Here is a 27,500-nt window from a genome sequence, read left to right as displayed (position 1 = left end):
CTCCTTTTGCCAATCTGCCTTAGTGTTCCTCTCACCGATTCTCCTTCACCCACGTCCTCCTCCTTTTACTCTCCTTCCCTGTATCCCTCTCTCTACTCCTCCTCCTCCTCCTCCCCTTGCTACCCACGGAACAGTAGCCACACACTCGCTTCAGCATAATAATATTTCTCTAGTGCATCCCGCAGTGCTTCTCCTCCTTGTCTCGTAGTGGTAAAGTAGAGTGCAATCATACATAATTAAACATTTACATATATATATATTTTTAGGGCATACATCACTGCAAATCAAGTGCATATATAATTATACATACACGCGTATATCATATACAGTAGTACATATGTAACTTTTTTGTACATTTGTGTAGGGATGTCGATAATTTTTTTTTCTAATTTAGTTGTTTCTTGATGTTTGAGGATAGGGATGTGTACATAATGAATACTTTAGTTGATAATGTAAGTAAAGCCACACGTACATGTATTGTACACCAGTTTTAGTACCAAGGAATGTAGTCTTGTCTCACTCACGTACACGAATCATAATGCATAATAATAATAATAATAATAATAATAATAATAATAATAATAATAATAATAATAATAATAATAATAATAATAATAACAATAATAATAATAATAATAACAACATTGTAGATAACTTGAACGCATAAGAGAAGACTAACATTTCTTTTTCTTTTCTTTTTTTTTTTTTTCATCTAAGCGAGTTACTGGAGCCAAGATCAATACTCAGACAGGTGTGTTTCTTCACCTGTTCACTCGAGGCGAAGGTTTTTGAGGGAATGAAGCAAAAGAAAATGTTAATATTGTGTTCAGTTCATAATTTTGTATTGTAATCTTTTGGAGTCTCTCTCTCTCTCTCTCTCTCTCTCTCTCTCTCTCTCTCTCTCTCTCTCTCTCTCTCTCTCTCTCTCTCTCCCTCGTTCTTTTCATATTTTCTTCCTTTTTGTTTTTTGTTACTTGATATCGTTCTTTAAGATTTTGATTTTTTACGTCGTTGGTTCTCTCTCTCTCTCTCTCTCTCTCTCTCTCTCTCTCTCTCTCTCTCTCTCTCTCTCTCTCTCTCTCTCTCTCTCTCTTATTTTTGTGTCGTTACTGACAAAATAATGATGGATTTAGTTTATCAGAACTGCAGTCAGTATTTTTCGTTATAATCTATTGTCATTATTATCATTATCATTATCATTATTACCATTATTATTATTATTATTATTATTTAAGCAGACGAGTACAACAAGCAGGTTTTCAATGGCGGAGGTTCAGTGTCTCCCTCACGCCATTTTCGTCACCTCACCTCAACATCGCAGACTTTTTGAAACTTTGGGGAACGGAGAGTCGGTGAAGCTTGGACATATTGACTTTTTGTGAGCCAAGTCGAGGCTCGTTGGCTTTTTAATGAGGCGACAGTCCCAAAAGCCTTTTGGTATTTAGTAAAGCGGGACAAAATAAGGCAGACGAACTCAATTATATGAAGATGAGGCGCGGAAAGCGACTCAATCTCCGTTTTCATTCTGAAGGAAACGCAAAAAATTGTTCGAAATGCGTTTTCTGTTTCCAGCGGGCAGTGGAAGGCGGCCCGTCGATCCGTGTTTTCTTTGCGTTGCTGCCTCAGCGGGAGACAAAGAACAGGCAGTAATTGCATGTACATTTTTCATCTGTAAAATATTTGATACGAATCTTTCTCATACGTGTGAGAAAGGAACGCTTTTCATGGCAGCGATTCTTGTAAGTTTGTTTTAAACATCACCCAGTTTGGAAGTTGACGTGAAAACAGCGCGCCATCGTGAAGCTTCCTCGGCGTTCTTTTTAATGCGGTTGGCGTGAAGGTGATGGGTGTTAATCAGGGCCTCCGTAATAAGACCCTGAAATGTGCTTCGGTTCTGAACTGGCTCAGCAATGCCAAAGACTCATCTATTATGATTTAACGTACTTCCGTAAATCTTTTTTTTGACAACGATTTGGTTGTTGTGATGCCAAGACTAAAGTGTTTGTTTTGCAGCGCGTCCTGGGAAAAGAATAAAATAAATAAATAAAAAAGAAAAAAAAATCGCTGTGCAGGTCACTTATCAGGGTATTTTTGGCTAAAACAGAAGACGTTGCTATGTTGTCGGGAAGGTCACTTACGTATTAGATTCATTCAGTTCAAGCATAAGACGTTTTGTTGTTGTGATTCCATAAGCACATGAGTGTTTTTGTAGCGCGTCATGAAGCGCACCGATGGATAGGTCACATATCGAGTCACTTGAGGTGAAATGGTTCTTGTAAAGCGACTCAGGTCATTGCCAAAACAAAAGACGGTCACCAGCCAGACGCCTCAGTGCCTCGGGGCGTCATTTTGCTGTCCCAACGAGGCTTCGAAACACATGAAGGAGATGAGAAAGGTGTTCGATTCCCTATATATGTACGTACTTTTCCACACCTTGATTTGGAAGTGAAAAAGGTGTGATTTTTTACGAAATTTGCATAAAGCGTATGGTTGTTTTTATGGAGAAATGTACAGTTTTTCATTTTTTGGACGAGATGTTTAAAGTTTGCAAAATAAATAGCTCGCTCATTCAAAGCTTTTCAAGGTGAAGTTTGTGAAGAGTTTATCAGAGTTTCTCCTTGTCTGCCGCCATCATTCGTCGTCACGAAGGCCCGAACGATGTCCACACGAGCCAACTGACGGGTTGTTTAGTGCCAATCTCGACCACGGGGTGAGCAATGGGGCAGGTGATGAGATGCACCTGCTGACTGCCACGTGTTGGGACCCAGGCAGGACCACACGTCAATCAGCGAAGCAAGAAAAGCGTGTGCGTCACGTTTTGCCTGATAATTATTGTGTAAAATCGTGTATCATGTGAAGATCAATTGCCTCAGGTATTTTTGAGGTGTGCAAGGATATGTTAGGCTAGATCAAATTAGGTTAAGTTAGGTTAGGTTACGCTATGCTGAGATAGGATACGTTGTGATAGATCAGATTACGTTACCTAATCTAATCCAATCTAACCTATATCAATATAACGTAATCTAACCTAACCTAACTAGACTTGAACTAACCTACCGTAACTTAAATAACCTAACTTTACCTCGAGAGCACCTGTGGAAAATGATCTTCCTTTCATTCAAACTGGCCATCACATAGTGTAATTTTCACTTCTAAAATCCACGCAAACGTCGCCTCCGTAGCCTTAACACCTCGAACCATTCCCTGGCGACCTGGACCAGTGCTGGGTGTCAGCCACGACCAGCTGTGCCGGAGCTGTGGGGTTACGCTGGCCTGTGAGTGTGGCGTATCACGACTCACTCATCATTCTTGTAACAGTTAATGGAGGCGTGTTGATCGCGTCTGCCTCGTGAAATTGTTTACCTACACACACACACACACACACACACACACACACACACACACACACACACACACACACACACACACACACACACACACACACACACAAGACAACAACAGGGAGAGACATAAACGGCTGTAATGTGTCCTTGTTTTTTTGTAGGAATATAAGCGACTCGAGGTCTGCTCGTCGTATCCTCTGGTTAGGAATTTTTGACTTGTTTGTGTTGTAAGTTTCTCGGTCACGCGTCTCGTGGATGTGACGCCGACTATATGATGACATAGCAGCAATGTTGAGGATTTTGAGAGTAGTTATTTGCACTCGAGTTTGTAATTTTGCAGCTCATTAGAGACTAGCATAACACCGGTGTTCCCTGGGACTCTGCCACACCACACCCGCTGCCGCCACCACCTCTCTGCTAGCCGCACCACACCGCGCCAACCGCAATAGCATACATAGGTTGGTTGTTAGGGCAGAGCTAAGCCAACACGTGGCTCACCTTAGGATTTATGTCACGCAGCAGCTCGGGGTTGTGGTGACGCTGGGGACGCGGCGTCTTGCGGTGTGACGAGTGTGCGTTTTTTGGAAAGTTTGCTTCAGTTTTTTGGTTGTGAATGAAGACGCAACGTTTTGCCCCACCTATGTGTGTGTGAACAGTTATAAGTGTTCCCAACGCTGTGCTGAGAGAACCATGAGTGCACTATTTGCATTGCTGTTTTTGTGGGTGTGAATCAGCTGTGGCTGTACTGTGATGCAGGACACGGTGGTCTGTGTTTCTGAAGGCTGCTGTGTGAAGCAGTGTGGCGGCAGCCTCCATGCTGAGGTGAAGCAGTGTCAGCTCGTCACCTCGAGGTTTTGTGCAATGGACTGCTTGACTCTGAGGAACAATTCGTCCAGTAAATATAATAATTTAGCTTTAGGCTTCCTTAAACACTTGCTTCATATTAAAATATTTTGTTGTTGAATATACATATATATATATATATATATATATATATATATATATATATATATATATATATATATATATATATATATATATATATATATATATATATATGAGGTAGAGGTGTCAGGATTTAGGCAAGTTAGACTTGAGAAGTTTATGTTTCCTTCATTACTTATTGGTGGTGAGCTGTCGTGTTTCGCTCATCGGTAATAAATTCTACCTCCTGCTATAATATTTCCGCTTGGTAGACATTCAGTTAGGGAAATATGGACATGAAATGTGTACAGCTACAATATATCTCTACATAGGCTGGCATGTGTACCAAGACTACGCACGTGAGGATAGTGTGTACGTGTGTACATAGTGATGCATTTCCCTACAGTGAGAATCAAATACCAATCAAATAGTGCTGATAGTGAGGGACCGCCGCCCCTCCCACACACACACACACACACACACACACACACACACACACACACACACACATTCATCCTTTACCATGGACAGATAAACAGGCAAACACACACACACACACACACACACACACACACACACACACACACACACACACACACACACACACACACACACACACACACACACACACACACAGATATTTTAATATTGGTTAAATAAAGACATACAAAAATCATCTGTGTTTTCATTTTATCCTGGAATGACAGTCTCTCTCTCTCTCTCTCTCTCTCTCTCTCTCTCTCTCTCTCTCTCTCTCTCTCTCTCTCTCTCTCTCTCAAGGTGCTCCACAAAGTATCCCCAAGGGGCAAAGGTTACCGCAGAACAACAGTAATGGAAAGCACACTCTTATCCTCAACCCACAAAGGCCAACACACAACCAATAAGGATAAGCTTACTTGCTCCTCCTTCGTTGGTGAGACTGGAGACGAGACCTGACGAAACTGTGGTGTGTCTGTTGTGCACGAGTGGCGGGCACGGATGCTTCCCGGCGGCGCAGAGTGGAGGGCGCTCTGAGGGAGGTTAAAATGAGGAAGGTGAGTATTTACAGTGCACATGGATGTATTATTGAAGATACATAAGACAGACAATGACGACCTAGGAAAGGTGAGTGAAGGAAAGACAAGAAGAAAACTATACCAAGATAGAATGGCCTGGAATAAACAGTAAGCCTACAAAGATGAATGGAGAGAAAAGTTAGAGGTACTTATTCTGTTGATGTTGGTGTTGTTGGTGCTGCTGCTGCTGACGATGATGGTAACACTCACTGAAGAGATTAAAAAAAGGAAGTTAGGAGTGAATTGAAGGTCGAAGTTGTTAGAAACTGAGTAGTCTGATTAGAAGAACAAATCACAACAACGCAGCAACACAATAAAAAAAAATTCCAAGATCTAAAACAATAAAATAAAATAAATAGATAAATAAATAAGTAAATAAATAAATGCTAACAGTTCATGAGACAGGAAATGATAAAAAAGAAAGATGTAAATCGATTAAATGGAGAGAGAGAGAGAGAGAGAGAGAGAGAGAGAGAGAGAGAGAGAGAGAGAGAGAGAGAGAGAGAGAGAGAGAGAGAGAGAGAACCAAGTCTTGATGGGGCAACTGTTCAGGAGTTTAAGCTTTCACTAATTGATAAAAAAAACAAAAAAAAACATATTCTTTGCACGGAATAAACCAAAGCTCATAAGAATTCAGATTTAAGAGAAAAATACGCAAACAGGTTAAAATACACGTTGTTAAATGCAACAAACATAGAAAAAACAAGTAGGTGCATACGCATGACATGGATTCAAGAGGAGGTTGGATGAATTTATACTTGTCTCGAGAAGCTGTCTTTTGTTGGTTAAGTGGCCGTTAGTAGTGTCCTTGTTTTCTTATGTTCGTATGCCCTTAGAATAAAGAAAAAGAGAGAGGAAGGAAAATTTTTAACTTTTGTGCAGTTTACCAGTAAAAGAAAACGTCTCAGAAACCAAACCAAACGTGCTAGAGAAAATGTTTTGCAGGCTGACTATAGGAAACTGAATTAAGTAAAAGAACGTACTCATCTACTCCACTCTTCTTTAATTTTCATCTTTTCCCTTCGTCTGCATCACCAAATCGTCTTTCTCCTTCGTCAGGACATCTTTCACTTTTCCTGTTTGTATCTCTCAAAATTTATGAAAGGTAGATTCTGTCCCTCCAATATTTTTCAGATGGTCAGTCTGTGAGGTGTCCGCAGGGGGTGGATTAAGGTTAAGACACAGAACAGATAGGGCGTGTTTCAGGATCTGCCAGGGTAAGGTCAGCTGAGTATCCGTGGCCGCAGGAGTGCTTGGGGATCAATACTCTGTCTATCCTGGTCAGTTCAAAAGGTTCGCGTGCCAAGCCTCCTCCAAAGTTATTATCTCTTCTCGAGCACTCTTATTTTTCTTCATCATTTTATCGACTTCTTTCTATGTTCTTTATCACTTACTACCGTTGCTACGATTTCAGTCTCCTTCATATGGTTATCTATCCCAAACTATTAATCTTTTCCTTCTTTTTCTAGTCCACACATCACTTGTCTCTTCTCTCTCACTACTTACCAGTGTTCTTCCTTTCCTTCTTTATCTTTTCCCAAAACTACTTTTTCATCAGTTCTCTTGCTTTCCTTCCTTATTTGTCCTCAGTGTCACTCATCAACAGTGGCATGTGATCACCCTCTCTCCAGTCACTGTCTAGTCTACACTATCTTTTCCTTTCCTTTTAGAGTCGCCAAACTTATAACATTGATTTACTAATGCGCCTCATCAGTTTGCCACAGTATATTCTTCGTCTAACTTTATTCTACTCTAATTTCACCTTGAGTCTTTTACATGTTCATTTTAAAATAATTTAGAGTGCTTTTTTTACAGCATCAAACATTAAGGAAAGAAAAATATCATGTAAGTATTCATCTTTTCGAGTTTCATTAACAATCTTCCACTATTCCGCCTTGGTATTTATCTCTAAACATCGAAATAACTGGGGTTCTTCCTCGGCTTCTTATCCTCCTCCTCCTCCGTTGACGACATAATCCTCTCAGCTCCTCCAGTACAAACAAGCAAGACTCTCAGCCTCTTTATCTCGCCCTCCATCTCACAGTCTCTCACGTGGGACTGTTCTCTTCTCCTCGGCCTGGCTATCACCTCCCATCTGCCGGACGGTTCCTAAGACTGCGACTGACCCTGCGCCTCCCTCCCTCCCCCTTCCCTGTGACTGACCCATGCTTTCTCCCTTCCTCCTCCTCCCTCATTCTTCCTCGTCTACCCTCGTCCTCATTTACGTTATTAGCCCTTCATTATTACTTGTTTTATATTACTTTTTGAAAATGAACTTTCTCAGTTTCTTCGTTTTCTTTCTTCCCTGATTCTTTTTCTTTTTCTTCTCCATCTTTCTTATTAGTTTGACAGTGATAACAGTAACAACAACAACAATAGTCACATAACATTCTAAACCCTACAACATTGAAAGAAAGGAAGCAACAATGAACATCAACGCAACAACCTAACAGATTCAACACCATTCCTTTCCCATCACCGTTCATTCTACTAAAATAAAACAGCATCGGATTCCTATTTTTTCCCCGAGGAGGTTCGAGATACAGACAATCCTCTTAGTGTGGCTTATAGGGTGTTGGAACCTATTACGTCTCGTCTTATGCTCCGGGTGGTGAGCCTTTCCAGTCTGAGATCGCCGCCACTCACAACAGGATCCGATTCACCTTCAAACAAGCGACGTCAAGCGTAGTGGAGGGACAAAAGACGATCACCATTAGGACCACAGCATCGCCAAATCTCACTGTTTTGATTGGTGACAAGTGGCAACAATGGTTCAGGAACTGTGGGTATTAGGAGTAAACAAAAAGCTCTCTCTCTCTCTCTCTCTCTCTCTCTCTCTCTCTCTGGGATTCAAATCGAGTTGAATGAATTTAGAGGAGGAGGAGGAGGACGAGGAAAAGGAAAACGAGGAGGACAAAGAGAATTAGGAAGAAAAGGAGGAGAAAAAAATTAAATACTCTTAATAAAGGCGCAGCAACATAGCCATATGGCACCAGGGATTGTTACGAGGGAGCGCTGCCTCTACTGCCGAGAACCTGCCAGGAGCCAAGAACACACGATTTTTTGGCCGCGAGTAGAGCACTGTAAAGAGGTACACAGCCTGGAGGAGGAGGAGGAGGAGGAGGAGGAGGAGGAGGAGGAGGAGGAGGAGGAGGAAGAGGATGAGAAGAAGAAGAAGAAGAAGAAGAAGAAGAAGAAGAAGAAGAAGAAGAAGAAGAAGAAGAAGAAGAAGAAGAAGAAGAAGAAGAAGAAGAAGAAGAAGAAGAAGAAGAAGAAGAAGAAGAAGAAGAAGAAGAAGAAGAAGAAGAAGAAGAAGAAGAAGAAGAAGAAGAAGAAGAAGAAGAAGAAGAAGAAGAAGAAGAAGAAGAAGAAGAAGAAGAAGAAGAACAACAACAACAACAACAACAACAACAACAACAACAACAACAACAACAACAACAAATGATGGAGGAGGAGGAGGAGGAGGAGGAGGAGGAGGAGGAGGAGGAGGAGGAGGAGGTATCTAAAGTTTTAATGTATTTATCCCTTTTATGTTTATACGAGATGGAAAATTTTCTCTCTATCTCCCTCCCTCCATACCTCCATCCCTTAACTCCTCCTCCTCTTCCCCTTCCTCCTGCCACTCTCCCCAAGCGAAAGGTAACAGGCAACAGACTCCATTATCTCCACCTGGCTGACTCGGTTTGCAAACATCTCCATTTAATCCTCTTTGGGAGACTTAGTAGGACCCCTTACTCTCTGGGGTGGAAAGACTAGAGGGAGTTAAGATGCTGATAGGTCCTCTCTCTCTCTCTCTCTCTCTCTCTCTCTCTCTCTCTCTCTCTCTCTCTCTCTCTCTCTCTCTCTCTCTCTCTCAGACTGTATAGATTACCGTGTCTAAATCTGTTTGTTTGTCTAATTATCACACCTGTCTAATGCCCTTATCTTTAACTCCTACCTTACTCTTAATACCTGTGTACCTCTCTCTCTCTCTCTCTCTCTCTCTCTCTCTCTCTCTCTCTCTCTCTCTCTCTGGCGTCATTTATTTATTCGGGAATTTATCTAATTATTATTTTTTTTGTCACTGATCTAGACAAATTAGGATATGAACTAAGACAGGTGTGTGTGTGTGTGTGTGTGTGTGTGTGTGTGTGTGTGTGTGTGTGTGTGTGTGTGTGTGTGTGTGTGTGTGTGTGTGTGTGTGTGTGTGTGTGTGTGTGTGTGTGTGCGTGTGATACAAAACCCTGCATCGCCATGTACGTTATCGGATCATGTACACACAAAAAGTTTTACGTTACATGAGCTGAAAAAAAGAAGAAAAAAAAAAGTAACATAAAAGGCATGAACAACTGTGAGCATGTAATTTGGTGTACACAGATTTTTCTCATTATGTGCACGACAGTTAGCTGACGTACACATGAGCGTGTTGTCTATGCGTACATAACTTTGTATTATTCACTTAACCTTATCTATTATAAACTTTACCTGTGATAATTATGAGAGAGAGAGAGAGAGAGAGAGAGAGAGAGAGAGAGAGAGAGAGAGAGAGAGAGAGAGAGAGAGAGAGAGAGAGAGAGAGAGAGAGAGAGAGAGAGAGAGAGAGAGAGAGAGAGAGAGAGAGAGAGAGAGATAAAGACAATGCTACAAATGGAAAGGGAAAGGGGGAGACGTGATGATAGGAGAGGGAGGAGTCGGAAGAGGAGGGGAGAAGGGAAGGAATAAAAAGAGCTTCACAATAGAACACAACAATAGACGTCTTCACCTGTGGGTCTAAAGTCTCCTCCTCAAAAGGTTTAGAATAATTGGTCGCAAGTTACCAGAGAGAGAGAGAGAGAGAGAGAGAGAGAGAGAGAGAGAGAGAGAGAGAGAGAGAGAGAGAGAGAGAGAGAGAGAAATTGGTCCAAGCAACTGAGATACATGTAATTAATTCAAGTTCCAGGTGTGTGTGTGTGTGTGTGTGTGTGTGTGTGTGTGTGTGTGTGTGTGTGTGTGTGTGTGTGTGTGTGTGTGTGTGTGTGTGTGTGTGTGTGTCTAATTACCTAACTCGTGCAGATTCACCTTAAAATTACATTGAAAACTCCGAATAAAAGTTATTGTGTGGAAGGGCATGAGAGAGAGAGAGAGAGAGAGAGAGAGAGAGAGAGAGAGAGAGAGAGAGAGAGAGAGAGAGAGAGAGAGAGAGAGAGAGAGAGAGAGAGAGAGAGAGAGAGAGAGAGAGAGAGAGAGAGAGAGAGATCCAAGGCTTGTTTCCAGTTGGTCTTTTAATCTGTTTTAAAATGTTTGAAGCGTGCCTATGTATTTTTTCGTTTCCCTTTCCTTTTCCTCCCCTGCAGTCACGTGTCCTTTTCTTCCCTTCCTTTTTTTCTGAGCTTTTATTTCTATTGCCTTTACTTTGTTTTTAGTCTAATTTTTATATAGAATATTCCATCTCTGTTTGTCTTTTTGGCTGTCTCGAATGGGCAAATATAGGAATGTGTAAATTGACAAACACATGAAAAATATATAAATAGTAAAATTTTAAAATGAATACATGGAGAAAAGAAGAAGAAGAAGAAGAAGAAGAAGAAGAAGAAGAAGAAGAAGAAGAAGAAGAAGAAGAAGAAGAAGAAGAAGAAGAAGAAGAAGAAGAAGAAGAAGAAGAAGAAGAAGAAGAAGAAGAAGAAGAAGAAGAAGAAGAAGAAGAAGAAGAAGAAGAAGAAGAAGAAGAAGAAGAAGAAGAAGAAGAAGAAGAAGAAGAAGAAGAAGACGGAGGAGGAGAAGGAGGAAGAGGAAGAGGAAGTCAGGCAGTGAGGCAGTGAGGGGCAAGATAGAGAGAGTAGGATTGCAAGGAATAGCGAGTGGCGGGAAGGAGGGAGAGGAAGAGGAGAGGGGAAGTAAAGGGAGGAGGGGGATGAGGGGATGGAAAGACTCTCTCCCCTTCCCTCAGGTCCACTTCCTCCCCTCCTGCAGGACTCCCTCGGGCGCCTCACAGGATCTTAGCCTTTTATAGTCACTCCCAGCCAGCCGTAAATTTGCATGCCGGGTAAGACATAAACCTCCAGCAATTCGGTAATGGCGCCGCCCTATCCGCATCCGGCCGGCCGTCCTCCTGAGCAGTCCTCGGTGTAATCACATATCCGGACTCGAGAGACTTCGGAATCGGCACCGTGGTGGTTCGGTAAAGGCCTCGTTTCGGTTCGCGTCTCCAGCCGGATGACGGATGGAAATCTGGATGATGTTGGTTTTATTTCTTAATTTTTTTCCTTCGTCCTCTTGTGCCATTTCTTATAAGAGAGAGGGAGAGTGATTTGTATTTTTCCTCGTTTTCTCCGAAGCTGTAACCTCGCCGGGAAGCGCGTCATAAAAAAAATTTAGCTCCAAAAACGAAAAATCAAGTTAAAATAAGTTCCTTGATACAAGTGTTTTGGTTAAATCAACATTCTCGTATCATCAAAATATAACAAAAACGTCAACATGCCTATTACTCAACACCGCAACATACAAATAAAAAGCTTCCAACCGTCTTGTCATTAAAAAAAAAAAAGAAAGAAAAAAGAAAAGAAAAGAAAAAGCCAAGATATCAAAAATTTAACGGGACTGGACATCGCCATCTCCAGATCTCTCCTCCATCACCAGAACGCGCCTGACCATCACATCGCGCTGCGCAGGGTCGTAATACAGGCTGGGCAGGGTCGTTTTCTCGTTAGCAGCCAGTTTACAGCACGACTAACGAGCAGCCAATAAGCGAACGACACGACACCACGAAGAACGGAAACAGATGACACGTGGACGGCGACTCCTCTTCCGTTTGGTGGTCTAATCCTTTATGGCGCCTCATCTTGGGTTCCAGTCCTTTATTTTTCCTCCTCTTAGGGTTCAACTCTTTATCATGCCTCTACTTTGGGCACAATTATTTTATCGTGTGTGTCTTCAGTTCAATATTTTATTCTCTTCCACTTGGAGTTTAATCCTTTGTCGTGTCTCAGTTTGGGTTCAATCTTTTACTGTGCCTCAACTTAGGACTCAGTCATCTACTATATCGACCTCGTATGGCTTAATGTCGCGTGGGTCTTCAGTTTCAATATTATATTTTTCTTCCATTTGGAGTTTAATCTTTTATCGTGTCTCAGTTTGGGGTTCATTTCTTCCCATCGCGTCGTGTGGTGGTGTCGTGCGGCGCCGGGCCTTTGTGATGCGTGTCCTGCACCGCATGTCTGGCTCAACCTCTGACAGGACAATAATGTGCGTGAATAAGTGACACGGACCAGAGCTGCTCATGATCCTGCTGTTGAATTTTCCCTTCGTCTTTTTTTTTTTCTCCATCATCGTCATCATCTGCTTTTTCCTCTTCCTCTTCTATTATCAACATGTAAATAGATTTTCATAAAGGAATATGGCAACACTTTTTTATGTTAAATGTATATACCAAGAAAAGTACGATAATTTGTTTCTTGGTATGATACCTTCGCACATCAACACGAGACCATAAATAAAGAGGCACAATAACGAATCCACTGAGGCAGAATGAGCAATATTACCAGGACTACAGATCTTAAGTAAAAAAAAGAGACAAGGATAGGAAAATGTACAATAATTTGCTTCTTGGTATAATACTTTCGCACATCAACCACAAATAAAGACGTACGGTAACGAATAAACCGAAACAAAATGGCCAACATCTCCAGTACTGCAGATCTCAAGTAAAAAGGAAACAAGGATAGAAAAAAATGTACGATAATTTTCTTCTGGGTACAATATTTTCGCATCAACAGCAAATAAAGAGATACAGTAACCAACAAACTGGAGTAGATTGACCAGTAACTTAAGTGCTATTGTACAAGTAAAAGGAGACAAGGAAAAAAGAACTGAATAACTTGCTTCTTGGTATAATAGTTTTGTTTCACACTCACAAAATGGCGGAGGATAGGCAGTCTTTTCACAGCAAGAGGCCGGATATGGGATCAATCTTACACCTCCCTTACAAGCGGAAGCAGGTATATGGTAATGACGGTAATTCCCAGGCTAATTCAAGGCCTCGCTGGGAACGTCCGATAATCACATATGTAACTCCTTCCTTCCTCCGCTCTGCCCGCCCCCCCCCCCTCCCCGCCTCGCCTTCTCCTCTTCTCTCCTCTTGGCTTCATTCATCTCTTTCCTCGATTTCTTGTTTTCTTGCCGCATGTCGCAACTTGCTAATAAATAATAAAAGAAATAGTAGTAGTAGTAGTAGTAGTACTAGTAGTAGTAGTAATAATAATAATGATGATGATGATGATGATGACAATAATAATAATAATAATGATAATAATAATAATAATGAAGAAGAAGAAGACGAAGAAGAAAACTTAAAAGAAAAACTATAATAATGATAAATGTAATTCCTTCATTTTTCCTCTTGCGTCTTGGTTTCACTAATTTCTTTCCTCTATCCTTCGTTTTCTTTTCGTAACGCCGCTGATAAAAAAAATAAATCAATCAATCAAGAGAAAAAAAAAAATAATAATGAGGCGTATAATTTCTTTCTCCTCCTCCTCCTTTTCTTTGCTTCATTCACCTCTATAACTCGTTTTCTATTTGTTACAACGAAAAAAATAAAAATAAAAAAAGATAAATAAATAAAATCACTAAATCTACAATAACAAATCGAGTAACTTCCTCCTCGTGTCCTCTATTTGATTTTACTTCCCTCCATGTCTTCCTTTCCTATCGCTACTCAATAATAAGAAAACGCACCTTTGAGACTCCCATAATGGCATATATAGCTTTCCCCTTTCTCGTGACTCACCGTGGACGAAAATTATACTTGGGAAAAAATAAAACTTTCGAAAAACACTCAAATTTCACTAATCCACGTCTTCTTTGGTGAGAGAGAGAGAGTAGGGCCAGGTATTAAAAGTGAGGTAGGAGTTAAAGATAAAGGCATTAGACAGGTGTGATAATTAGACAAACAAACAGATTTAGACACGTCCGTCAGAGAGAGAGAGAGAGAGAGAGAGAGAGAGAGAGAGAGAGAGAGAGGAGAGAGAGAGAGAGAGAGAGAGAGAGAGAGAGAGAGAGAATCATTTGCGGGTAAGGGTACATGGGAACTGTTAACTCAGACACAATGGACGGGAGGTGGTGGCGGTGAGGGGCGGACATGTGGCGGATATGTGGCTCACGGAGGACATGTGGACCTGTGTGGGTACCTACTATTTCACGGCCACTCATAGAACACGCACCGCCACCACCATCACCGGACACCTGCCCTCCCATCCCTCACACACGTGGCTCCTGTCCCCTCCAACAGGTAAATTTCCCTTAATGACAAGAGCCAAGGAATATTCAAATACTTTCTACGTAAGTGTAAGTTTGGTAATGGCGGCAGTCCTTAAGGTGCTGTTGTCCAGTTAAGTTCCCTTTAAATGGCATCATAATTGAACTCGAGAATAAAAGTAAAGGATATTCCATACAAATGTAATGAAAAGGATAAAAAGTAAAGAAATTTTAGGTCTAGTAATCTGTCTACGTCTTTACGCTCTCGTGGCCACTGTCCCCCTTTAAATTCCCCTTACGCGCTTGCATAACTCAACCCAAAATCAAATAACAGAAAAGTTTCGATATAAGCGTGGCAAATCAAGGCTTCTCCATAACTAGATTGGGCAAACCGATAGTAAATTAACGTAAAACCTTTGCTATCTATATTTGTTTATTTATTTATTTATTTATTTATGTATTCATTCTTTTTATTTTTATTTTCGGAGTAATCGTGATTTTTTTATAGGCATCCCTCGGTCAGCCTCCCGAACACACATAATAAATGATAACAACAAAACCTCAGCTATAAGAATTAAGGCAGGAAAGGTGAAAAATATTTATTTAAAGCGAAAGAATTCAAACTGGTTATCAAAAAACACTTGCGTTCTATTTTCGAGGTGGAGCTAAACCTTTGTATTAACCTTTTGAACCTTTGTATTAACAGGATCGTAGAACTTGCGAAATGTAGCAAACTAAAAGACTCTTGCCTGAAGTAATTAAGGAAAACAAGACGCAACTCTACATTAACTTCTCCAAAAGTAGGAAAAAAGATTTAGGTAATAGTACTCTCAAAATAAAGCTCATTGAACAAGTCTTAAATACAGTAATTAAGAAAAACACGACACTCCGCCATGATAAATCCAAAGGGAAGCCAAAACTCAACCAAATATAAAAGATAAAGAAAAAGAATATCTTCCCAGAATGCAGTAAATGAAATGGCGCCAAACTATAGTAATTAAGAAAACACAACACTCACCTTCTCTGTATTCCAGCGTGTAGCCAGAACAGGAATGACAGTTAAGCCTTACCCCCCATAAAAAAAAAAGAGGCCTAATGAAATGAGTCCAAACTATAGTAATTAAGAAAAACAAGAACAAGACACTGAACTACACTAATTCCCCAAGTGAAGTGAAGTGAACAAAAATTAGGCGCTGCTACACCCGTCCCCACCAAAAAAGAAAAGAAAAGAAAAAAAGGGAATAAAAAAGAAAAGAAAATGAAACCAAACTACTGTAATTAATGGAAACAGGAGACAGATGCAACACATTCCCAAGCGTAGCAAGAACTGAACAAAGGCTAGGAGAAAAAAAAAAAAAAAAAAAAAAAAAAAAAAAAAATCTGAAAATCGAATGACTCCAAACTCTGATAATTAAGGAAAAAAAAAAAAAAAATAACGGCCTCACCAAGTCACCACGTGTAGGCATGACTGAAGAAAAAAATCAGTAAAAACTAGGAAAACACTTAAAAAAACTTGGAAAACTGAATGAAATAGAAAACTGAATGAGACCAAACTACATAGCAATTAAGAAAGAAGAAAAATAAGTCACACTAATTTCATTCTTCAAGTGTGGCTTTAAGTGAACAAAAATGAAACGAGGAAAGAAAAAAAAAGGAAAAACCGAGACAAGACGCCACCAGACACCGTATCCAATTAAGCGAATAGAATCACACCTCTCGAGAAAACGAAAAAAAAAAAAAAAAAAAAAAAAAAGAAAAGAAAAGAAAAAGAAGAAAAAATACAGGAAAGAAAAGTAACAACAATCTGGGATCCACAAGAGTACGAAGGGGGAAGGATCACGCGCAGGGAATGTGGGATCCCAGGAACATGAGACGAGATCATGAGGTGTGTCGAACGAGACGAATCCAAGACTGCGAGAGTACTGACTGACCGACTCAAGAATTTCCTTCCCGCGTCCTGAAAATAGTAGGAGAAGAAAACCTTGAATTGCAACAAGAGTAAAGGAGGAAGAAGGAAGAAAGGGAGGACGAGGAGGATGAGGAGGTTTCTAAAATTGCATGAAGGGAAGGCCCAACCAATGCATGTTTTTTTTTTTCTTCTTCTTTTGGCTTGGCGTTGTAAGATGTGACGAGGAAAGACAAGAACTGATCGACTTTGTTATGGTTTCCGAGAACAGTACACCAGTTGAGTGATGGACTGACTTTGTTAATAGGAATGAAGATTTTTTTTTTTTCCGATAATTTAATCCCAAGAAATGAATGATTGTTATCTTTTATTCTCCGGTAATTATAAACTTCAAGGAACATATAAGTGAAAGGAAGAAAAGATTCTTTTTTTTTATGTGTCAGGAACACCAGCTAAGGAAAAAAAAATAAATAAAAATGATAAAAAAAAAGCCGCTCACACCCAAAAAGAAACAACTTATAACACCAAGGATTCTACTAAAAAAAACAAAAACATCCAAAACAAAGAACCGAGGAATGATGGGAAGGCGACCTTTAACTCGTCTTTTGTATGGAAATTAAGAAATGAAACTTATATTTTAGAGGGAGCTACAAGAATGCATTTTAAAAGGAAAGACTGGAATGCAGCCTTTTTAACCTTCTTCAAGGGAGTGGTCTCAGAGAAGCACTTTATTTTTCTTTCTTTTTATTTTAACCAAAGAAGGATATCACATCAGAGAAACCAACTTATTTTTCGTGGCATTTTTAAAGCAGTGAGGGAAATGAAAGACCAGTGCTAATGGTATACTACAGGGAATGGAGGACCAGGAAAAGGCCAGGTAATGCTGTCCCGGAGCCACCAGCCAAGACCCTCACTGCCTGGTGGACTGAGCTGCTCGCGTGCTTCAAGGAAATGGTCACCGTAGAGATTTTCCGAACCGGAGTGATACCCTGAGACGAATTCGAGACACGCTTCAAGGAGCCACGTGAAGCAGCTCGACTCATTCAAAGCAACGGGACTCACGCAACGCAGCGCCGCACTTCTGACGCAACACACACAAACACACACACTCACACACACACACACACACACACACACACACAAAGACTACATTATTTCTTATACGTATCCGGCCACACAAACAGACCCGGACTTGGCGGCCTCAACGAGCAGCCGCCTGTGTCATGTTGTCGTTTATCTCTAAAGGTCTCTTCCCCTCCTCCCCCTACCCCTCCCCCTAACAATGGCCGATACACTACACTGATACGTAAATTATCCCTCGACAATTACGGCTTGACATCTGCAATCTGCGTCTCTACTTCCCCTCCGTCAGAGCGGCGTGACGGACCGACCTTGTTACAGTCCAGCCCAAGGGGGACGCCACGGGGACGACTTCCCAGGACAATGCCAACGAAGTCCTTAGCCCCTTAAACGAAACGAATGTAACCTAACTTAATCTTACCTAACCTAACCAAACTTCACCAAACCAAACCAAACTAATTCTAACCTAACCTAACCAAACCAAATCAAACCAAACTAATCCTAACTTAATCTAGCATAATCTTACGTTTCACAGCTTAATATAACTGCCTAATGAAAATATGGTAATTAGTGACTTACTATTAAAGAAGAAATATAAATAAGTGTGCCAGAATTCTGAAGGCAAAGATTGAAAGTTAAAGGCAAGGAATGATCAAGGAACACTATAGAAAAAAAAAAAAAAAGGTGTACAAACTATAACCCAAAGGTGATATGAAGATAGAAAGCTAAATGCAGGACCTTTGCAATAACACTACCAGTAACAACAAAACAACAACAACAACAACAACAACAACAACAACAACAACAACATCAGCAACAACAACAACAACAACAACAACAACAACAACAACAACAAGGCGAGGCATGGCTGCTGCAGGAAGCTTTTCGTGTCAGCAAGTATCATTTTCTTCTGCACTGATTCTATTTCCAGTTTGAGTTACGTGCAAGAGAGAGAGAGAGAGAGAGAGAGAGAGAGAGAGAGAGAGAGAGAGAGAGAGAGAGAGAGAGAGAGAGAGAGACAAGGCTGCCCTCCCTCATCCCATCTTCCTCAGCCTGGCGAAGGTCAGCCATTCTCATAGACTGCTTCCCGTCGGCTGCTGCTCCTCCTCCTCCTCCTTTTGTGATTAAACGGTGTAATTGTTGCCATTATGCGGCCACAAGATGAAAAGGAAAGCGGAAATCTGGTTGACTCCTTCCGGGGGTGATGGGGAGTATGAGGGGGTGAAAGGGGAACTATGGAAGGAAGAGAGCAAGAGAGGGATGGAGGAACAGAGGGAGAGAGGAGGGAGGGAGGGAGGCAACCTTTGACAGTTTCAGTATTGTCTTCCGAGGTATTATTTCCGTAGCGTTCGTGATTCACCGGCTGGACATGCACACGCACGCCCCTCAGGACACGGACGGACATGGACACGGACGCTAAACAACTCTGCCAGGGCCGCCATCTTTGTGACTGACGAGGGCCCGGAAAGAATGGCTGGCGGGACAAAGGAGTCGGAGGCACGGCGTTGCAGCTCCTGGGTCTTTGTGCCTCGGCCAAGCGGAGATATTAAACAATAACGTCCTGCAGCATTACCCTCCGCGACTCATCCTGGTTGTTCCCCGGTGCATAAAAACCTTGTAAAGACAGACACGGGTTGGGCCGCCAGGAATCACCGCCGCCATCACGGATTTCGAGTCTTCGGGAGAGGAGACGCAGGGGCGGGTTTCGTAAGAGTCCCCCAGCGGTTTCTTGAGTCCTTCTTGAGCGTTAGTGTCTCTGTTATTAGTGACTGCACGCTGCCTATTGAAATATGCCCCGTTTGACTGACAGGCGGGGAATAATGGACGATTGAGATAATAGATGAGCTGAATGGCAACGTCGCATGTGTTCGATTCCCTAACGCAGCATCCTGGCTTTGGCTTCCCCTCCGTCACAGTGGCAGGCGAACACCGCATCAGGCACTCCCAGGCGCCTCCTTCAGACACAAGCCGGCAGTGCTGAGGAACAAAGGATGCCGTGAGGGGAGGGTGGAGGACAGGGGGACGCGAGGGATGCACAGGAGGACTCGTGCAGGGAATGGAAGGCGGGAGTGTAAATACGGGTCTTCCTTCACCGTCAGGGAAGTGGGCAACCCAGATGTGGGGGATTCGGGCTTTGCGTGCTCGGCTCCCTCGGTACTGCAATGCCCAGGAATTTGCCCCGCCTCGACACCACCGCCATTACCACCACCACCACCACCACCACCACCACTACTACTACTACTACCGCCACCATCAAGGCTACCACGGTTATCAATGTAACAATGAATTTTCTCCCGACGTCACTGCCATTATGACTATTGCTACTACAACTACTACAACCACCACTGCTATACTGCCATCATTGCTGCCACCACAACTAGTAATTTCATGATGAATTTTGTCTCCTGACATCACAATCATTATTACCACTACCGCTACTACTACTACAACTACTGCTACTACAATTACTAGTACTACTATTACTACTACTACTACTGCTACAACTACTGCTATTACGACTACTACCACCACAACCACCACCATGTCGCTGCAGCATCATATGGAAAAGAAAAATCCATACAACTTAAAGATAAAAAAAAAAAGAAAAAGCAAAAGCAGAGAGAGAGAGAGAGAGAGAGAGAGAGAGAGAGAGAGAGAGAGAGAGAGAGAGAGAGAGAGAATATATCCTCCTTTCTCTCAGCCAGCTCGCCATCCCCGGCCTGCCAATGGTCAAAAGGACAGCCATTCACTCCTCTCCCCACACACGGCGCGCCACGAGCCGGCGTCGAAAAGTGGAACAAGTCGGAGCATAATAATAATATAGCGAGCGTTGTGTGAGAGAATAATAAAGTCCAAAAAATAATATTATGATAGTACGAAAGCGAATGGTGCCCGGCGACGACAAAAAGCGAACGTGTAGCATGAAAATTAAAAGAGAAAATATAATGTTAGGTAGGTAAGAGAAAAAGAAATAATGTATCTAATTCAAATTTCGCATAAAAGAGCGAGCGAGCGAGCAACAGAGAGAGAGAGAGAGAGAGAGAGAGAGAGAGAGAGAGAGAGAGAGAGAGAGAGAGAGAGAGAGAGTGACGAATATTTTAACAGAAGTTTGACTCGGTTTGCAAAATATGAAAATGGCAAAAATGTTTTAAAATGATGTGGAGGGCAGCACAAAGCAGCCCCGCGGCCCGGCACGCACTAAATCCTTTATGAAATCCTATAAACAACGCAGCCTGAAAGTATGCGAGCAACAAGCAAACAAGGAATACAAAACAAACAAAAGCAATGCGATAGATTTAAAACTACCAACACCAACACCACCACCACTACAACAACAACAACGACGACAACAACGACAACTGCTACTGCTAGTGATGATGATAATAACAACAATAACAACAACAATAATAATAAAAATAGCAGGTTGAAACTAGACCCAAAAATAAGTAAAATAATCCAGGATATTGACGATGAAGAAAAATTCACTGAAAACCGGACCGTGGAGGAGGAGGAGGAGGAGGAGGAGGAGGAGGAGGAGGAGGAGGAGGAGGAGGAGGAGGATGGAGTCACTCGTCTGCAGGAGAGTAACTGAGAAGGGGAAAAAAGCCGGGGAAGGGGGCAATTTTACGCTTCATAATGGAAATAAGAGGTTGTGGAGGCGGTAATGATTGATAAGACTCCAGTTACGTCCCTCCTTCTTCCCCACCTGCGCCTCCAACTCCTCCTCCTCCTCCTCCTCAAGCTTCGTTTTGTTTCTCTCTCCTCTCCTGTCCCTCCTATTCTGCGTAGCTTCGTTTTGTTTCTATCTTCTTTTCCTCTAGATTTGTTCTCTGTTTCTCTCTCCTCTCCTGTTCCTCCTCCTCTTACTTTAGCTTCGTTTTCTGTTCCTCTCCTCTCCTGTCTGTTCTCCTCTAGCTTTGTTATCTGTTTCTCTCTCACGTCCTCTTCCTCCTTTGACTTTAGCTTCGTTTTCTGTTTCTCCTCTCCTCTCCATCCTCCTCCTCTAGCTTCATTCTCCATTTTTCTCTCCTCGCTTATCCTTCCTCTTCTCTATTTCTCCTTGCTCCTCTACTTCAGCTTCGTTCACTGTTTCTCTCTCTCCTCTTCTCTTCTCCTCCATGTCCAGTTCCAGTTAATGAATTTCCAGCGCTGTGTACGATGTCCGCTTCGCTCTATCAGGTGATCGGCGCCTCTCCGTTGCCTGTTGCTGTTTAATCCTCGCCCCCGCCTCGCCTCTTTTCCCTTCTTTCACCTGGACTTGCTCACCTGCATGGCGCGTCCTCATGGGAACTGGGTGTAGTACAGAGTGTAGTTTACCCGCGGTATGTTGTGAGTTCCATCCTCGGTCAATTTCGTGGTAGGGAGAAGTAGCGCGCTCTAGTGATGTTTTAGGGCTTCTATGTTCTGGTTTTTGCGCCGGCATGAGTAAATGTTTGTGTTTTCTGTGTCAGGATTCGCTGGTTCATTTTAGTGTTGTTGCGTGTTGTTGTTATGATGCTCAGATCTCTTTTTAAACATTTCGGCTCTTAATATCAACTTCTAACAGGCTTAGTGAAAATTACTGTTGGATTCAGCGATGTTTTTATAATTCTAGCGATAGTTTTACAAGTTTTCAGCATTATCAATGGGAGAAAGACAATGAATACCTAATTAATACTCTCCGTGGCCTTTGAAGATAGTCATTAATAGAGAAAAAACGTTTAAGAACACGGAGTATATATAGTTTTGTGGTTCGATACTGAATGGTTCTCTTCTATTTTAATGGTGGGTGTGGTTCGTTTCAACACTCCATGACTCGCTTCCATCAATGTTGCATGGTGCACTTCAAGACGCCTGCATGGGATTAATTCAAGTGTCATTTACTTCTTATTTATGGCGCAGCACGTGACCCTGGAGCTAGCCCTGGTGGATCAGTGTTCCTGGATTAACGCATCATTTCACCCATGCCACCAGCTCATGTCAGAGATTCCAGAGGTGTTTTCTGGACGTGAAATTCCGGTGTAAAATCTGAAAATTGCAGAGGGAGACAAGAAAAGACAAGAGCATTTTATAAAATCTCCACAGCTTGTCCCGGCCTTGTTGAAGACGCGTCTGGAATGTGACTTGAACCCAATATAAAAGTCAAGAATTTGTTCCGACTTTAATAGAAAAGATTTGTAGACTAAAAGAAAACGTATTGGAAACAAGACTGAAATTTTATCTGAACTTTTAAAATGTCTCCCACACTGACACACACACACACACACACACACACACACACACACACACACATGTACACCACTGTCTATTTTTTCCATGCCATTCCTGAGTCAGTCACACATGAATCCTCCTCCTCCTCCTCCTCTTCCTCCTCTTTCGTGACGCCCAAGCCCATTATTCATGCCGTTTCTCTATTCACCTTCATCATCAGCTTCCCCATTCACCTCATCGACCTCCACCTCACGCATGGCCAAAGGGGAAGAGGAGGGGAGGAAGAGGAAGAGGGGAAGTCCTCGGTCGGATGGAAGGGGAATGAGATCCTTTGTTAGGGGGAGTCCTTTAAGAGGCATAAAAGGCATCTCGTGTTCCTCCTCCTCCTCCTCCTCCTCCCCCTCCTCCTACTCCTTCTTCTCCTCCTCTTCTTCCTCCTTTTTCTGTGGCGTCATATTTCCGGGTGCTGTTTCAGGAATTTCCTACTTGCTTTCAATTGAGTCCTCGACCGTGCGATGTTTCCTGTTGTTGTTGTTGTTGTTGTTGTTGTTATTGTTATTGTTGTTGTTATTATTGTTGTTGTTGTTGTTGTGGTGGTGGTGGTGATGGTAGTAATGGATTATTTTTTGTGGGGGAAATATTTCTCGCTACTTGTTCGTCTCTCTCTCTCTCTCTCTCTCTCTCTCTCTCTCTCTCTCTCTCTCTCTCTCTCTCTCTCTCTCTCTCTCTCTCTCTCTCTCTCTCTCATTTTTTTTCTCTATCTGCTTTTACGTGTAAGTGATTTTAAATTTTCTATGATTCAGTCTTTTTTTTTTCTCTTCATTCCGCAGCTATGTCAGTAATTTAGCTGTTCGTGATCACTGGCGGTACGTTTTTTTTCCCTCTCACTTTTTTCTTTATCAATCCGCAAGTAACGCTGCTTTTCATGCTTCGTGTTCGTATGGACGGCCACTTATTTCCTATTACGCATTCCACCGCGTCTACCTTTAACCTTATTTTTTCTCCATTGGTGCGTTTTGTTTAATTCCTATTCTTATCTTCCTGTTCAAGGCTAATGAGCTTGACGTGTTATTTTTTGCATCACGCGGCTTCCAAGTATTCTTCCTCATGCATTCAAAAGCTATTATTATTTTCTCATGCATTTCATCATTATTTTATTGTACATTCAGTCTGTCATCATCTTATACATTCACAACATATTATATTTCTTTTACGTCCATTCTATCGTATTTATTATTATTTTTTTTTTAATATTTAGTCTATCATTATTTTTTTATACATTCATTATTTTCTCAAACATTCAGTCTATCATCATCTTCTCCTTATATATTCACAGCACATCACTATTTTAATCATTTTTACATCCACTCTGTCATATTGAGTCTATTATTATCTTTATATATTTATAGTCTAACATTATTTTCTTAAACATTCACACTCTATCATTATTTTCTTACATAAACACCGATTATCATTGTCTTTTCCTTTCTACATTCAGGATCTATCGTTAGTTTATTATACACTGAGTCTGTTATTATCTTTTCTCTAAACAATCAGTCCATCATTATCTTTTTACACATTCACAGTCTATCATTGTTTGTATATATATATATATATATATATATATATATATATATATATATATATATATATATATATATATATATATATATATATATATATATATATATATATATATATATATATATACAATGTATCATATTTGTTATATATTTTTTGTCATTGTTTGAATTTGATAATGATAAAAACTAACAGTTCATCAAAACCTCTCTCTCTCTCTCTCTCTCTCTCTCTCTCTCTCTCTCTCTCTCTCTCTCTCTCTCTCTCTCTCTCTCTCTCTCTCTCTCTCTCTCTCTCTCTCTCTCTCTCTCTCTCTCTCTCTCAATGCACTGCTCGACTCGTCTTCATCTCTGAATTTCATTTTGTGTAACATTTCTTTCGTCAACTTTTTCTTTCTTGACACAGTTTTGTCTTCACTTCAATCACTGTTGTCTTTCATAATCAATCGTTAAAACCCCCCCCAACACACACACACACACACACACACACACACGAGTTTGATTCCTCTCCTTATTCTCACTTATTCTATCTGCCTTTGTGACGTGAAAGAAAGCTTCCACCTTTCAACTTTACGCCGTGTAATGTCAATCTTCATTAAACACTTTTAAAAAACCAGGAAGAAAATAATAGATTTAATTTCTAAGATTCCTGGCAACTGATCTACTTCTCCCTTAATTCCTTAATAACTTATATAAAGCTGAAAAGAATTTAGAAAGTTTTCATCTTTAAGATTCACATAGTTTAATCTCTTCCTTGACAACATTTCAAGTATGTAAAAAAGAAAACAAAATCCAAATCGAATCTATTCAGTTCTTAATTACCTTTCGAATGATGAAAAAGGAAAAAGAAGGAAAGAAGTCTAAATTTAATGCCGTTCTTTCTTAATCACTTTTCAAAAACGGTAAAAGTAAGGAAGTCTTCAAGCATCAAGTTCTATTGTGTTCCTAATGTTCTTTCAGACTCCGTAAAACATCAGAAGCCTCATCTCTGAGCTTCACGCTGGAAGACCCCAATCTGCCCTGATTATCTTTTAAATCGAGTAAAAAAGAAAATAAAAAGGGACTTCAAATCGATTTCAATTTCTCTTGATTTCACCACCACTTCTGGGAAACCCTCGATCCTGGCATGACTCACGCCACGCCACTCCACTCCATTGCTTCCCGAAGTCAGCGTGGCGGCGCGTGGAATTGCTGTCACTGCTCCTCGCGTCGTCTTGCAGCGCCATTAAAACACGATCTGGAAAGCGTGATGACTGCAACGTTCAGCCCAATAAAGCGTTGTTCCATTCCTCCTCCACCTCCGCCAGCACCCTGCACTCTTTTTTTTTTTTCTTCCATTTCCTTCACTTTCTCTTCCTTCACCTTCACTCTCTTTCTTTCCATTCAGTGGTATCTTCCCTTCCTCCTTCATTTTTATTTTCCTTCCCATTCTTATACCACTTTCTTCACCTTCTCCCCATTTTTTCTTTATTCTTCCTCCACATTCTCCTTCAACTTCACTCTTCTTTCCATTCTTTCCATTTTTCAACCTCCTCTTCCTCCTCAACTCTCCTTCTTGCCAGTCTTTTTATTCCTCCTCTTTCACTAGTCTTCTTTCCATTTTTCCACCAGCTCTTCCTTCCCCTTCACTCACCTTTCCATTCCCTGCCTCCTCCTCTTCCTTTCCTCACCTTCCATTCACACAACTTGGCAGGAAAATTCAGATTTGTTGTCTTTCCGGTATATTCCAGTTCTTTCCCCAGGCGTGTCATCAAATAAAGTGCTTGTTCACGTCTTCCACCTCCACCTCCTCTTCGTCCATCCACTGTCCTCCTTCCTGGCAACCTTTTTGAAGTGGAATTAACCGTAGCTGCCCCTTCCACGAAATGCCAGTTATATTTAGTAGTGTTTTCATCCTTCCACTTCTTCCACCTTCTCTTTCTACATCCTCATTACCTTCCTTTGACGCAAGGATCTCAGAAGGGAATTAACTTGAGTTTCTAAGAGATTCCATTCACATCTCATAAGGTTTTCTCATCTTCACCTCCTCCTTCTCCGCCTCTTGCACCTGCCTTTCTCCTCCTCCTTCCCCTCCACCACCTGCTCTCGTCCACCTTCACTCTCGCTTCACACAGGTACTTCGCAAGGGAATTAATTTACCGCACCGTTCCAGTACATTCCAATCCCGTTCCATTATGACAAATGAAAATAGGTGCTGATTCCATTACATCCTTCCCGACACTCCAGTTCCAGTCAAGTTCTATTATCTATAAACAGGTCTAGTTTTTATCATCTTTACTCTCTTCTTTCTGTCTCTTACTCTTTCTTCGCGTCTCCCTTTATTGAAAACTCCGAGAACAGCAACATAAGCGACACCGGATTGACGCCTCAAGATCCGAAAATTTGGTTCAATTTTGGCCAGTTCTGTTACCTATAAGCGAGATTTTTTTTTTATTATTATTTTCAGTTGTTTATTGCCTCCGTCCCCTTAAACAGAAACGAGATAAAAAAAAAAAAAAAAGCGCTGTAAAAGAGTCGACTTAACACAAATCCAGAAAGTCAGTTCAGGGTCCGGTTAGTAAAAGCCTTTACTCTTCTCCTTTTTACTCTTACCGAAAATGAAGTAAAAGTCAGATGAACATAATAAATCCAAAAAAAGTTCAGTTTAGTCCGGTTGAAAAATTTTAACTCTTCTTTTTCTGTTTACTGATAAAACAAATAAATAAGTAAAATAAATAAATACACAAATTTTAGCTAAAGTTCAGTTAAAAATATTTACTCCTTTTCTCCTTCTCGTTACTAAAGATAAAACCGGATTAACACAAACCTATCCAGAAAGTTCAATTCACGTCCTGTTAAAAATCCAAAACTCTTCTTCTCTTTCTCTTTACTGAAAAAAAAAAAAAAAAAAAAAAAAAAAAAAAAAAAAAAAAAAAAAAAAAAACAGAGTAACACAATAAATCCGGTAAGTTCGGTTCACATTATGCCGGATCTGAGGTGTTGGTGGCTGGCCGGGTCCTTGATATCAGGTGCGAGGTGAGAAGTGAGTCACGGAGAGCAGCCCGTGTTCCAGCAAGCTTGGCGGACAGGTGTGTGTGTGTGTGTGTGTGTGTGTGTGTGTGTGTGTGTGTGTGTGTGTGTGTGTGTGTGTGTGTGTGTGTGTGTGTGTGTGTGTGTGTGTGTGTGTGTGTGTGTGTGTGTGCGCAGGTGTGTTTTCAATCAGGGTCAGGGT

The 27,500-nt window shown here is 41.3% G+C and overlaps 1 protein-coding gene across 8 annotated transcripts in view; it reads right to left on the bottom strand.

Annotated features, from left to right (window-relative positions):
* LOC135112076 (3-oxo-5-alpha-steroid 4-dehydrogenase 1-like) overlaps positions 1-27,500 on the bottom strand; it is a 360,238-nt gene that overhangs the window by 26,622 nt on the left and 306,116 nt on the right. For 6 of the 8 annotated variants that reach the window (XR_010274047.1, XR_010274045.1, XR_010274051.1 and 3 more), the window contains one exon: positions 5,165-5,278. The gene's annotated coding sequence lies outside the window, so the exon portion shown is untranslated. Of the gene's footprint in view, positions 1-5,164; positions 5,279-5,472; positions 5,533-27,500 lie in introns of all 8 variants that reach the window. The other 2 variants (XR_010274046.1, XR_010274050.1) reach the window with 1 other exon arrangement.

The sequence above is a fragment of the Scylla paramamosain genome, chromosome 23, assembly GCF_035594125.1.
Source record: "Scylla paramamosain isolate STU-SP2022 chromosome 23, ASM3559412v1, whole genome shotgun sequence".
In the NCBI taxonomy this organism is placed as follows: domain Eukaryota; kingdom Metazoa; phylum Arthropoda; class Malacostraca; order Decapoda; family Portunidae; genus Scylla; species Scylla paramamosain.
The sequence above is the reverse complement of the archived record's forward strand: the minus strand, read 5'-3'. Positions and strand labels throughout refer to the sequence as shown.